This window comes from Ixodes scapularis, unplaced genomic scaffold (assembly GCF_016920785.2).
Source record: "Ixodes scapularis isolate PalLabHiFi unplaced genomic scaffold, ASM1692078v2 PGA_scaffold1__304_contigs__length_218370807, whole genome shotgun sequence".
NCBI classification, from domain to species: Eukaryota; Metazoa; Arthropoda; class Arachnida; order Ixodida; family Ixodidae; genus Ixodes; species Ixodes scapularis.
In genome coordinates, this window is record NW_024609846.1 from 55,579,520 (window position 1) to 55,594,644 (window position 15,125).

At 39.7% G+C, this 15,125-nt stretch overlaps 1 protein-coding gene across 1 annotated transcript in view; it reads left to right on the forward strand.

Annotated features, from left to right (window-relative positions):
- The first annotated feature begins 2,016 nt into the window (after positions 1-2,016).
- LOC8043453 (high affinity cationic amino acid transporter 1) overlaps positions 2,017-15,125 on the forward strand; it is a 59,426-nt gene continuing 46,317 nt past the window's right edge. Inside the window, exon 1 of the mRNA XM_029986573.4 lies at positions 2,017-2,101. The gene's annotated coding sequence lies outside the window, so the exon portion shown is untranslated. The remainder of the gene's footprint in view (positions 2,102-15,125) is intronic.

Consider the following 15,125-nt stretch of genomic DNA (forward strand, 5'->3'; position numbering starts at 1 on the left):
GTGAGGGCCGTGAGGGCGGTGAGTGCGTGAGGGCCGTGAGGTTCAGTGAGGGTGAGTGAAGGGCTGAAAGTGAGTGTGACTGTGAGGGTGAGGATGAGTGAGGTGCTGAAGGTGAGTGTAGCTGTGAGGGTGAGGGTGAGTGAGGGGCTTAGGTGAGTGTGGCTGTGAGGGTGAGGGTGAGTGAGGGCGACCTAAAATGCCGACCTCTGCAGACAGTTGCGTTTGACTGCGTTTGACTGCGTTTCGGCAGCGAGAAACCAGGACATCCCTGCTGCTTGTATCACGTGCCAAGGTGATTCCTTGAATTGGATTCCACGCTTCATACGAAGCGCAGATGTGACGGTGACTCGCTTTCGGTTCTCGACGCAACGCAGTCGAGAACCCACTTGAATGTAAAACATATAACACAGAAAACAAGCATCGGAACAAAGACCAAGTAAAAGGTGGACTTACACGTAACAATGCAGAATAAAAAAACAAGTGTCGGAGCAAAGCGCAAGAGGAGAAGAGAGAAGTGATTTTTGATTTGTTTTATTGCCGAAGCAAACCCACAGTTCGCACTTCAAAGGAGTGCGCGCGAATGAACGTGGAAGGCAGCAGGTTTGGCCGCCTGCTAAACAACGCTCCTCGAACTATAAGAAAACAATAACTGGTCATCTTTCGGCGGCGCGCGAGTCAACGAGTTGTCAGAGCTCTGCGAGTTACGAGTCGTCCCCCGCTCTGACATCTCAGTCTGTGCGCGCGTGTATCCTCCATGCCTTCGTTTCTTTTGCTTAGTGCTTGGCTTGTTTCGCTGGCTCTCGTGTAAAGCGCGAAACACATGTACGACGAAACCGTCTGATCCGACGTCCGACCGCGCAATACGACGGTCGGAGGCGAGGGTTTTCAACGCTCTTCGATGCTACGAAAACCCTCTCCCCCCAAGGTCATTCCGGCAGTCCGCACGTCAGATCGGAACGTTTCGTCGTACATGTGTTTCGCGCTTAAAGGGCAACTCCGCTTCATTTTTGGTTTTGAAAAACAATGCAGTCCTCTTCAGTATCGCCTAGAAAGACCACACGTCAAATATTACGACGCAGTTCTGTCTAAATGTTTCTTAAACGGTCCGGCAAACTTTGCAACTCGCCAAGTTGCCGAAATCGGCTGACTCGAGCGGGCGAATTCAGGCGCAACCAACAGCGCAGTCAAGGCTACGGCATGGGCGGAGCCAACACTGAGCTAAACGTCATCACCATGGCCCCCTTTTGCTTGTTTTTACTTCTCCGAGCGCCGCACGTAGCAGTGCGTTTTTATTTTGTTGCCTATGTGACCAGCTTTAGTTTTCAAATAGGAAATTCGTAGTTATGTAAACCCATGTTTACTGTACCAGCTAGAAACATTTCAGCTTTTTTCAGCAGTCTAATAAAAATAACAAAAAAAAAGCGTGCTAATTGACTTGTACTGATTAAAGATACGAAGACGGACAATAAAGCCTTATACTTCAGCAGAAACTGAAGGTCATCACGCAAGAGAGGCAGTATATATTTATCGATGTTTCAATGACTCCTAACCTGCCACGTGCTTATGTTTCCTGTAGTTTTAACCGCGGAAAGTTTAAAGAATCATTGTCCGATAAAATGTGCGATAGCAACCTTGCGTAGACTCTCTTCCCGCTATGTTTACAAGCAAACGATTTGAGCTTCCAAAAATGTATCTAATCTTTCATCGTTGCGGGGCGTGGGAAGAGAGACTATCTGTTCGTGTAAATAATCGCGATCAAGTGCACGCGGATGCTTACACTTTCCGTCGAGAAACTTTCCGTGAGAAAGCGGAACATGGCCACCCGAGACGTGTGGTCATGTGTGGAGATCTTGTTGGTTTTGCTCTTTACAGACATGCCTCGTTTCATTCAAACAACGAACTGTCACTGTCACTCGCGAGAAGGTTTCGGTTTCGGTTTTGTGTCAAAGCGCCCCCTTGCGCGTAATACGCTAGCTTGTCTGCTCGGTTTTTTTTCTTCGTTTGTATCGCGCGTACCTCCATCAGTGTTTGGCGGTGCGCGGGGGGAGGTGTTGCGGCCGCAAGTTTACATGAGCTCGTCGATATTACCTTGATACATCTCGTGAGTGTTTTTGCATCCATCTCTTTTACGAATTTCGAGCTAGTTTGACTAGCGTCTCAAGACGGCTTTTCACGGCCTCGCAAGGTTTTCTAGCTCGCAAGTGTGACGCTCGATGACAAACAGGTGCTTGCATGTCTCACGTGATTGCTTCGCATGTCGACGAAGATTTTTATCTTCCACGTTTGCATTACCACTTTCACATGTCTGGCGCGACAGCACGTTTGACGTGCTTGTTCTTTCTATGTAACTATGTCGCCCGTTTTCTGGGAGAAGTAACTGGTTCGAAATTTGACCAGTACATGGATACATGAATCAGCTGTTCCTGCTTTTGAGACCCAAGTAAAAGCTGATTCATGTCTCGCTTTACGACTTACACGTCTTTGTCTGCTGTCCCAAGCAACTAACTGACGCAAAAGCACTCGTTTAAGTACTGGAGCCGTGCCCAGATGCGTGTATCTGTGTTTCTCTGACTGACAGCGAGTAACTAGCTGTCAGTCAGATCTGATCCCCGGATGAACTACCTCTCCACGCGTTGATTGCACTGCTCTTTTTTCGTGGTATTGTTGTTGCCTAACTCGGTAATGACTACGCTGATTTATATAAATTTGCGTGTTCATTTGGGGACATAGTAGCACTAAAAGAAGAGACGCCTGAAAAACTAGTCAACCAAAAGAAAGCGGTCAGAAGGAATGCATGTGCCACTAATCAAACATACTAAAATGCTTATTACTTATTCTTCATTCAGAAAACTGCAGCACCTGGAAAGCATTATTGCAGGGGGCGAGTAATAATTAAGAGAAAGTTTGAGCATTTTCAGCACAAACTGTACTTCCTTCTAAGGCATTGCAGTCTTTGACCGCCCTAGCAAAAAACAAATTTCTACAGAGCTCTCTCCTGGTACAGTATTCGCGTGCCTTGTGCACATGGTCAGTCCGTTTGGACAAATAATTTGGTTTTAAGAGGTATGCTGAGCTATTAATACCAGTAGCTCATGGTAAATTGTTTCTCAAAATTTCGAACATAATTTATTTCGCCGAAGGTTCAATGGCCACCATCCTCAGTGACGGCACCGGATCTTTCATAGTGGGGGGTAGTGGGGAGGCGCACCAATTTTTTGGGGAGGCAAGAAGTTGAAAATGTCCGATATGGAGCCTCTTTAGGCTGGGTACTCTTCAAGCCAATGCTTTTTCTACGGGACAAGGAAATTGGGAAAGTGACGAGGCCATGTAGTGTGCTCGGGTGTGCACACCGAGGAGGGGGGGGTAAAGGCTGGTATATTTTGGGGTGGCAGGACAAATTTTAGGGGAGGCGCCCACCACCCATCGCCTCTCTTTGTCGCCGTCCCTGACCATCCTAGTGATTGTTTCATCTTAGTTACACTAGAAAAACAGTCATGCTGGCCCAGGACAAAGTGTGCAGCATGATTTTGTATTTTTTCCAAGCCATCAATGCAATTTGTTTTTTTGGAAGGGTCCGACAAAGTGCATGCATGATCTAGAATTGGCGTGCATGGCAGAGATATACTATAGTCGGTGACAGGTCAAGAACGAAGTGAATGCTTTTCCCACCTCTTTCCAATTTAGTAGTGCAAACACTGGAGAGGTGACATCCTCTTCATTGTTCGCTCCGCTGAAGTGGAAAGGGGTGGGAGGAGCTTCCACTCCATTCTTGACCTGTCACCGACTATAGTATATCTCTCCCATGTATGCTGGCAGGCGCACTCGCGTACGGGTTTTAACCTTTCTGCACAGCCGTGCACGCCACTCAGGATCAGATTTTTGTATGCAAATTATTATTATTATTATTATCGAGTCATGTTGACCATATTGTGAGCTCAGCTTTACGTACGCTTGGTATCACGTGCCGCATTACTAAAGAGTTTAATAACCCTAGTACTTTTGTCACACTGTACAGTGCTTTATGTCGACCACACGTCGAGTATGCCTCTGTTGTATGGAATGGAATCTGCGCGACAACCTCGGCTAGAATCGAACGTGTTCAGAATAAGTTCTTATGTATCTACAGACATCGTTTCCCGTCGCGCAATGCGTCCACCTCAAACGATGATCCAGGAGTCCCAGTCCAACATAGCTTGGCATTGCCCACCCTGCGGCGTAGGAGAGAACATGCCGACATCCTATTTCTGTACAAACTTATTCATGGCGTCACTGACTGCACATCATTGATATCAAATGTGCGTTTGAAAATTCCCGTAAAAACTACAAGGCAAAATGCATCCTTCTACAATGCTCCCGTAACTAATCTTCACGACCCCGTGTCGAGAATTGGGCACACCTACAATTCCTCTTTTACAGACTCTATTGATATATTTAACAATAACACACCGGAGTTCATCAGAGCGCTGAAGTTCCTCACCTAAATTTGACTTCCCTTTTTTTTTTTTTTTTTTTGCTCCTGATTAAGTTCCTCAGAACCAATTTTTATACCCTCGCTTTCCTTTCCTTTCGCTATCGTGGTGGTATAGCCTAGCGAGTTTATGTGACATATGTGATCTTTTTTAAGTGTTTTATTGTTTACTGTTTCTTTGTTGTGTGTAGTGTTGATTTCCATGTTTCCTGAGTGCACCTGTACTAAGACCGCAAGGTTGTTCCTGGGCACTTCAATAAAAACATTGATTGATTGATTGATTGATTATAATAATAATAATAATAATAATAATAATAATCAATCAATCAATCAATCAATCAATCTTTATTATACAGTGCCCAGGAACAACCCTGAGGTCTTGGTGCTGGTACACTGGTGGATAAAAAAAAACAAAAAACAAAAAAACACACTATACACATCTCCGCAGAAAATAAGATACATTTTTAGCATAATACTAGGCAGTGCACGAGTAATTAGTACAATGAAATAAAAACGAGGCAGTAACAGTAGAGACGGAACACAAGACCGAAGGACAACAACTGCACCACCAGAAAACACGACATGGAGATGACGACATTCAGACATAACAAAGCAATTCAGCAATGCTCATCCTGCACGGGCAAGTTTTTAATAGAAAGGACAAACGTCCTCTAGCAAGGGTTGAAAATATCAAGTTTTTCAGAGTAATGATTCAAACGCTGAGCCATTCTCACAATTGGGTTTACCGGACTAAACATTCTAGAAACATAAAAAGATGACAGAAGACGAGTAGGCACACGTGGGACCCTAAGGCACAGTTCAGATAACAGGCTCGGAGAATTGATGAGTCCATGCAGCGTTTTAAACAACAATAATAATAATAATAATAATAATAATAATAATAATAATAATAATAATAATAATAATAATAATAATAATAATAATAATAATCAATCAATCAATCAATCAATCTTTATTATACAGTGCCCAGGAACAACCCTGAGGTCTTGGTGCTGGTACACTGGTGGATAAAAAAAAAAAAAAAACACACTATACACATCTCCGCAGAAAATAAGATAAATTTTTAGCATAATACTAGGCAGTGCTCGAGTAATTAGTACAATGAAATAAAAACGAGGCAGTAACAGTAGAGACGGAACACAAGACCGAAGGACAACAAGTGCACCACCAGAAAACACGACATGGAGATGACGACATTCAGACATAACAAAGCAATTCAGCAATGCTCATCCTGCACGGGCAAGTTTTTAATAGAAAGGACAAACGTCTTGTAGCAAGGGTTGAAAATATCAAGTTTTTCAGAGTAATGATTTAAACGCTGAGCCATTCTCACAATTGGGTTTACCGGACTAAACGTTCTAGAAACATAAAAAGATGACAGAAGACGAGTAGGCACACGTGGGACCCTAAGGCACAGTTCAGATAAGAGGCTCGGAGAATTGATGAGTCCATGCAGCGTTTTAAACAAAAATAGTAAGTCCGCGTTCTCCCGACGCCGGTGCAAGCTAAGCAAACCAACACGCTCTAACGCAGACTCATATGTTAAACAGTGAACATCCTCCTTTATGTAGCGATGTTTAAAGATTGAAACAAACTTTTTTTGCACACGCTCGATCTCCAAGGAGTGACTTTTAGAAATTCCATTCCAAACAACTGAGGCATATTCTAACTGTGACCTGGATAGCGAGCAGTATAACGTGATAAAAGCCGTCGGGCTTTTGAACTCCCTGGTTAAGCGAGAGGCAACACCCAACATTCGCAAAGACGAGTTAACCAGCCTACCAACGTGATCAGAGAAACGCAACCCAGAATCAACAATGACTCCGAGATCTTTCATTACACTTACTCGAGACAAAGTCTCTCCTTGAATATTATATGCAAAAGAGATATTGTGAGTTTTCCGAGAGAGCGTCATGACCTTGGTTTTGGACGGGTTCAAGAAAAGGTCATTTTCAGAGCACCATCGGTAGAAAGAACATGCATCTTCCTGGAGCTTAGCACAATCACGTTCAGTAACTATTTCTCGATAAATTTTTATATCGTCAGCATATTGCAGGAATGAAGAATTTAAAACAGCAAAAGAGACGTCATTTACGAAAATTGTGAACAGAAGGGGTCCTAAAACAGATCCCTGAGGAACGCCAGAGCGAGTCCTGTACAACGAAGAGTTCATGTTGTTAACCCGTACATATGCCTCTCTCTCTGACAAGTAGCTTTTTAACCAGTCATGTACTGAGCCACATACTCCATAGGAGGAAAGTTTGGATAAAAGAATAATGTGATTGACTACGTCAAAAGCCTTACTTAAGTCAAAGTAGACAACGTCTAACTGACCTCTGTTACATATTACACGAGATGCAGCAGACATAAAGCTAACAAGATTGGTAGTTGTTGATCTGCCGCTCATAAAACCATGCTGATTGGGAATTGCTAAGTTTCGAAATTTGAAAGACAGGAATTGATGAACTACCATTTCAAAGAGCTTAGAAAATGGAGAGAGAAGAGAAATAGGTCTATAGTTACAAATATCACCTTTTTTTCCCGACTTTAAGACTGGAACAACAGCAGCGACTTTCCACGTTTCAGGAAAGGTTCCCAACCTTAACGAGTTGTTAAATATAGAGCACAGTACTGGCGTGAATATGTCGTGATACGTTTTGAGAATCGCAGAGGGAATGCCGTCGGGCCCTACTGATAATGTTGCTCTCATTTTCTTAATACAGGATCGTACGGACTCTTCATCAACATTAATGCAACTTAACAAGTCACCAAACCCATCTAAGTGAGGCAGCACAGGTGCAGAACGCTGCGTACTATCTCTGTAGACGGACCTAAAATGCTCAGCAAATAACTCAGGCACGGACTTCAAATCGCTCTCGTGATTATCCAGGACAATCTTCGACTCGATATGCCTCCCAGAACGTGAATTAATGTACCTCCAGAATTTCTTCGGATTATTGACAAGATCTGATTCCACTGAGCAACGATGAGCCTGGCGGTCGCGATCCAGGACCGTCTTACATTGCTTTCTGCAGTTCTTGAATTCCACCTCCCACTTTAAAAGGCCACTTTTCTTAAACTTCCTGTGAAAGAAGTCCTTTCTTTTCAGTAGTGTCTTTAGCTCACTGGAAAACCAGTTAGGAAAGCGAGATTTAGTAACTCTCCTTAACGGAATAAAAGTATCCATGGCCTTCCGAACAGTTTGCGTGAAGAGCATGACCTGGTCATTCACATCAGGCGACTCCAAGATCAATGCCCAATCAAAACTCGTGAGGTAATGATGCATCCCGACATAGTCCCCTGCCGACAGATTATATGAGGTGTGCGGCGGGGAATCACCAGAATGAGCACGAACAGAATAATTCTCGAAGGAAAGTACTATATCAAGTGCAGGATGATATGTATCCTGAGGAACCAATGGCAGTTCACCCCGTGCTACACGCACACTGTCCATATTTGAGAAGCATAAATCTAGAGCATTAAATTGGTGATTCAAAACATTATTGTGTTGTTTGAGATTTAAGAAAGAAGAAAAGTTTAAGAGCTGGGTGCCTTTCTGCCTGCAGTAAAAGTATAATAATAATAATAATAATAATAATAATAATAATAATAATAATAATAATAATAATAATAATAATAATAATAATAATAATAATAATAAATTTGTATTTAGGAACATTCATAAATTCATACAGGAGTGCGGGGGCAATCAAAGCCAACGGTGGCTTGTGTGACGCCGCCCAAAAAAAAAATGAAAAAAGAAAGAGACAGAGGTTGAATGTCCAAGAACACAGTGTTCTTGGACAGGACAGTGTTCTTGGATAATAATAATAATAATAATAATAATAATAATAATAATAATAATAATAATAATAATAATAATAATAATAATAATAATAATAATAATAATAATAATAATAATAATAATAATAATAATAATAATAATAATAATAATAATAATAATAATAATAATAATAATAATAATAATAATAATAATAATAATAATAATAATAATAATAATAATAATAATAATAATAATAATAATAATAATAATAATAATAATAATAATAATAATAATAATAATAATAATAATAATAATAATAATAATAATAATAATAATAATAATAATAATAATAATAATAATAATAATAATAATAATAATAATAATAATAATAATAATAATAATAATAATAATAATAATAATAATAATAATAATAATAATAATAATAATAATAATAATAATAATAATAATAATAATAATAATAATAATAATAATAATAATAATAATAATAATAATAATAATAATAATAATAATAATAATAATAATAATAATAATAATAATAATAATAATAATAATAATAATAATAATAATAATAATAATAATAATAATAATAATAATAATAATAATAATAAGAGACCGCAACATCTTTGGTTGACAGCAGATATTATATCGGAAATTAAACTTAAAGATATCTTATGGGCGTGTTATCTTGGGAATTTGGTGACCGGCACCAAATTCCCAAGATATAAAATTACAATACGCAAGCCAGAGAAATCGGGTAACCGCTCTCATACGCTATGCGAAACGGAAACACTACCAATGTAAGTTCTTCGACGCACATACTAATATTGCAAAAACCTTGTCTCTTGTAAATGAAGTAAAAGGCGGCAATACGCGGAACTCTATCGATGAGGTTATTGAAAAAAACTTTAATTCCAATATGCTTTCTGTGGCGGATAATTTCAATAGTTATTTTGCTTCAGTCTCCGGCATATCTGACGATGTAAATGTTTCGGCGGTAAATCTGGAAAAACCCTGCCCAAATTCTGCCTTTCTCCCAAACATGACTGAACAAGATCGTCATATGTTGTTGTTTAGCTTTAGGCCTCATAAGTCTCCTGGTATAGATAATATTAAACTTACCGACTTGCTTCGCAATTTTAATGTCTTAAAACGTGTTCTCCTCCACATACTAAACGGAATTATAGACACCGGAGTTTTCCCCAAAAATTTCAGAAGTGCAATTGTCAGACCTCTTTATAAAAATGGTGCACGTGACATTGTAAAAAACTATCGTCCCATATCTATTCTTCCTTGTTTGGCATTGGTTCTCGAAAAACATATTTTTAAAACAATGAGCGCCTTCCTTGACAAGTACAATATTCTATCACCTAACCAATACGGCTTTATCGCAGGCCGCAGCACCATCTCGGCACTTGAGGATATGTCTGATACTTTACACACCTCATTCGATAATAATCAGTTTACGTGCACACTCTTTCTTGATGTGTCAAAAGCGTTTGATTCTATCAATCACCAAATACTGCTGGAGAAACTTTGCAATTACGGATTTCGGGGTCCATTTTTTTCGTTGCTTCAAAACTTTCTGACTGACAGATCGCAACAAGTATTGGTTTGCAACAAAACAAGCGCCAAAGTATGCCTACAGAAGGGAGTACCACAAGGCTCGGTCCTGTTCCCCTTGCTGTTTAATCTTTACGTGAACGATCTCGCCCGATCAACATCAGGATGTACAGTTTACCCATATGCAGATGACACATTGTTGCTATCTACTCATATCAGCCTGCGCTGTGCAATCGACATGCTACAAATAAATTCTACAAGAGTCATGAACTGGTTTGAAGCAAATCGAATATCTGTGAATGTGCAAAAAACAAAACTTGTCTGTTTCCGTAACCCACTCAAGCGGACATGCATAGACATACCTTTTATATTACATTCATCGTCTTGTGTCTCTTGCAGCTGTACGCCTATACCATACGTAAATACAGTAAAATACTTGGGCATTTATTTCGACAGCGATTTAACATGGAATACACACTTGGATTATTTGGCTAAGAGACTACGAAATATATCATGTTTATTATATCTCATCAAAACCTTCCTCCCAATCTCCGTCAGAAAAATGGTCGTTAATGCTACCGCGTATGGAGCTCTGCGATACGGAATTACAATCTTCGCAAACTGTTCAGCTCTTTGGAGAACAAAAATAGATGTCATTCTTAAGAGCATCGCCAAAAACGTTGCCTATGATCCCAAATTAATACAGGATGGTGACGTATTCGCATCAGTGGGCCTACCGCGTTTTCTGCCTGTTTTTCAACGATGTGTCATCCTAAAGCATTATTGGAATAGCCCGTTTAAAACGCCTAATTTTGTTCAGCGCTCTATAAGAAATAGTGAACGCTTTATAATTCCTCGAATATACACCAACTACGGAAAGAGTCTACGTTCATTTTATGTGCCTGACATCTTCAACAAATTACCAGACGTTTTTAATCAACTCGATTCTCTACGATCTTTAAAAAAGCACCTGAAAAAGATGTGCTAAAAACCATGTATGCATTTTTTTTTTTTGCGAATAACATTTTGAGTTCTTTGGACCTTTCTTCAGTTGGTGCTGAATCCACATAGGCATTTGTTTGTGTCTTTATCCGTGTCTATGCTGTGAGTACTGTATATTTGTGTATATGTGAACGCATCTGTAGATCTAAATTTGTGTATATATATATGCCTCTGTGCATCTTTGTGTGATATATGCCTGTGTACACATATCCATTTTTTTTTTTTTGCAAACATTTACTTTTTTTATTACTTTTTGAAAGTGTACATTGATTTATCCATGTGTTTAAATATTACTTTGTCATGAAGGATGGTATAGTGTAGTAATAGCAATCATCTCTGTGCTTCTTATTTTGCAATTTGTGAATTATTTCAAATATCTATACTGACTGCCATTTGTGAACTATTTCAAATATCTATAGACCGTTCCATTAGGGTCATAGCAGAGAGGGTAGAAGAGAAAAAAATGCACTCCCCCTCTCACCCCGCATCTCGTCCGCTCCGCCGAGTGGGCTGTAGCTAGCGTCCGGCTGGCGTGCAAACTCTGTTTAAAATCGCGTCATTTTGGAACTTTCAAGCGCAGATGCACAGATTTTGGTATGCCAGTTGTCGTGTAATATTATGCTAGATAAAAAGACCCACAGGGTCCAATTGCGCTGTTACCTGCGTGCAAATAAAAAAAAAACGGGGAAAACTGTGTCAGATTAGCCGGTCTCTTTGGCGAAGAGTAAATCCGGTTGCTGTACCTTTTTTACTATACAAAAGTTCGTACTGGTGTGGGCCTTTAGCGACCATCAGTGGAAGTCTGAAATAAATAAAACGTGCTCTCCTGCCACAATACAAGCAGTAGTTGAGGGTAGTACTGCCGGCTGACTCAATTGCTATTTAAGTAACGGAAAAAATATATGCCAGTTGATCATTTAGCAAAATAGAACAACAGAGAGCTGTAGGATAATTTTGGAGTAGCCACAAGTATTCTAAGAACGCGAACCACTTCACAACGGCAGCTACGAGCGAGAGTTCGATGTTCGGTAGAGCCCGCCGACACAGCCCAAAGATGGAGAACGGCAATCTCCCGGTTTGTCGTCTGCTAGCGGAGTCGGGCGCGTGCCCTCTCTCTCGTTTTACCCCGCCGAACCCGCTGAACTTCCCGGATGTGTGGAGAGGGCGCTGCGATCGAACAAAATGGTGCCGCCCAGAGAGCGCTAAATGGAATGGTCTATACTGACTGCCCCTTGTGAACTATTTTTGAACTTCTAAACTGACTGCTATTAGCATACCAGGAACGCCCGTCTACCACTCACATTGGCTAACATCATTGCTGGGTCGTGTCACACAAGCCAACCCTGGCTTCGACAGACCCGAGTCTAACATAATGAAAAAAATCAAATGCTGGAATAAAATATTATTATTATTATAATTATTATTATTATTATTATTGGTAATTCTTCTCTTATTATATTGGTAATTCTTCTCTCATGAATAAATATTATTATTATTATTATTATTATTATTATTAAATAATAATCTGTCTCAAATTAATTTTTCTTACCATAAAATACCGGGCAAATGCCCACTCAAAATTTAGAGATAATCACGAAAAAAGGGGGGCAAGCGCTTGTCCATTCATCAATTTTACATATCGATGTACTGTAGCAAAGTAGAAATTTGGGCTAGTTGGTTCATGATCAGTATATACAGCGCCAAAAAACGACAGGACAAAGACGAGAGTAAACAGAACGAGGCGCCTCGTCCTGTTTACTCTCGTCTTTGTTATGTCGTTTTTTGGCGCTGCATATACTGACAATGTACTGTGCATATTTTCTCAGATCTTATTAATTTGAGAATGGGCGCTTAATGTGGAATGGGCGGATGCTTGGTATTCTACGGTATGTGTGAAACTGACATGAACACATTTCTTTATATTAAGTTATCGCACCCCCCTTTCATTGCTCCAGTGTTCTATTTGTTAACCTGCAGTTGTCTGAAACCCTCACCATTCTTTATACACATGTACACACCGCAGTCATCTGTGAATAGTCTCAATTGGGAAGTTACATTGACATGAATATCATTAATAAATATTAAGAACAATGGCCCCAGAACCGACGACTGTGGTACACCAGACGCAACTCTAACGAATAGGGATGCCTCACCGTTTAAAATTACACATTGTTGGCGCAAACTTAAGTATAACTGAATCCATTTTTGTTTGGCAAGATCTGTCTCCAAACAATTCAATTTGTGAAGTAAGGACGAGTGCAACACTGTCAAATGCTTTCCTCTAATCAAGAAACACACACTCGGTCTGTTCACCTTTATCGACAGACATAACAAGATCATGATAAAGCTTGGCTAGTTGTGTGATACAAGAATAACCCCCCCTAAACCCACGTTGAGAGTCCATGAAAAAATTGTGGTTTACTAAGGCGCTGCATTATCTGGCTATACAAAATCTGCTCAGGTAGTTTACAACAAATAGATGTTAGAGAAATTGGCCTGTAATTTGTAACATCCTTTTTAAGTCCCTTGTGTACTGGTATTACATGAGCTACTTTATAATCGTTTGGTAATGACCCCTCAAGCAAAGACTGGTTGAAGATTATAAAAAGGTATGGGGCAATGGTGTCAGCACAGTGCTTCAGAACCCTAGGTGAAATTAGATCAGGGCCAATCGTTTTAGTTCGTCATGTTTTTAGGAGCTTTAGGACTCCCTTGACACCAACCTCAACTGGAGTCATATTGTATTTGTAAGCGTTACTTTGTTTGCAGGCAAAAAAGAAAGAAAAAAAAGATTGAAAATATTTGTTAAAAATGCAAGCTTTTTGACGGGCCATCTGCAATTACCGTAAAATACCGGGCAAGCGCCCACTCAAACTTTGGAGATAATCGCAAAAAAATGGGGGATGGGTGCTTGTCCGGTCATCAATTTTACATATAAATGTACTATGCATATTTTCTCGGATCTCACAAATTTGGTAATCGGTGCTTAATGTGGAATGGGCGGGCGTGCGGTATTCTACTGTAGTTTGTTATTTACTGATAAGTCATGTATTCCTATCTTGTCATTTCCGCAACTCTTCTTCGCGCCACTTTAGGTAATCACCTTTTGATTTCTTCATGGTGACAGTGTACTTCACCATCAGTTCTTTCAGTTTCCCATGGTTTACTGCCGACTTGTTATTTTTGTAACGTGCGTAAGCCTGCTTCCTTTTTTTTTGTTAATCGTAGTACACTACCGTTGATTCATGGTTTTGCTCTGTTTTTTGGTTTGGATGCATCAATACATGGTAATGTATTTCTCTGTTGGCGTTTTCACTCTCTGCCTAAACAGGCAGAAAAATTAATTGTACAACTCAAAATGGTCAATCTCTGCCCAAATCTAGTGCTAGCTGTCCGGGTGAAAGCTTAAAAACTTGCCGTTATCTCATTAAAAAGTTATAAGCGATTAAAAAAAAAAATATATTTCAGTGGTGCAAACGAAACCTACAACTCCATGGAGAGGAATTTATATATTTATTTATCAATACTGCTAAACTTCCTTTGGAAGTTGTGGTTAGTACATTTTAAATAATGCACAAGAAATTAAACACAAGCATAATGGATTGTAATATTGAAATATACAACAAAGAAAGACAATCAACTTTCCACAGTCAGCCTTTTAATGTTTCTAAAAACAATTTGACCGAAGGGGAATTAATATTTTAAAGTAGTCAGTGCAACAAAGGATGGAACTAGCTTCGGCTACCGGGACCGGGTCCCATTTCCTCATAAAAAAATTCTGAAAATTGCTGATAACCTTTCAATGAGATATAGGCAGCCTCTGAAACTTTGGCATCTAGCTGGTACTGATGGCTATCTCTACATCTGGACAGAAACTATGAGCATTTGGCAATGCATAAATAATTCTGCAATAAAAACACAAACAAAAAAACACACCATATAAGGAGAGCTGAAGTATGCAGTTAATCGGGTTAGGAAATATAAAGATCTAAACCCCGAGACGAGGAGAAATAAAATAGCTGACAGTACAGCACAAAATCGGATTTTGTGTCGTCTTGGCCATTATTTTATTTACTCTTGTCCGAGTTTAGATTATGATAACCACAATATACCGTAGAATACCGCAGATCCGCCCATTCCACATTAAGCGCCCATTACCAAATTTGTAAGATCTGAGAAAATACACACGGTACATTTATGTGTAAAATTCATGACCGGACAAGCGCCCATCCCCCATTTTTTTGCGAGTATCTCCAAAGTTTGAGTGGG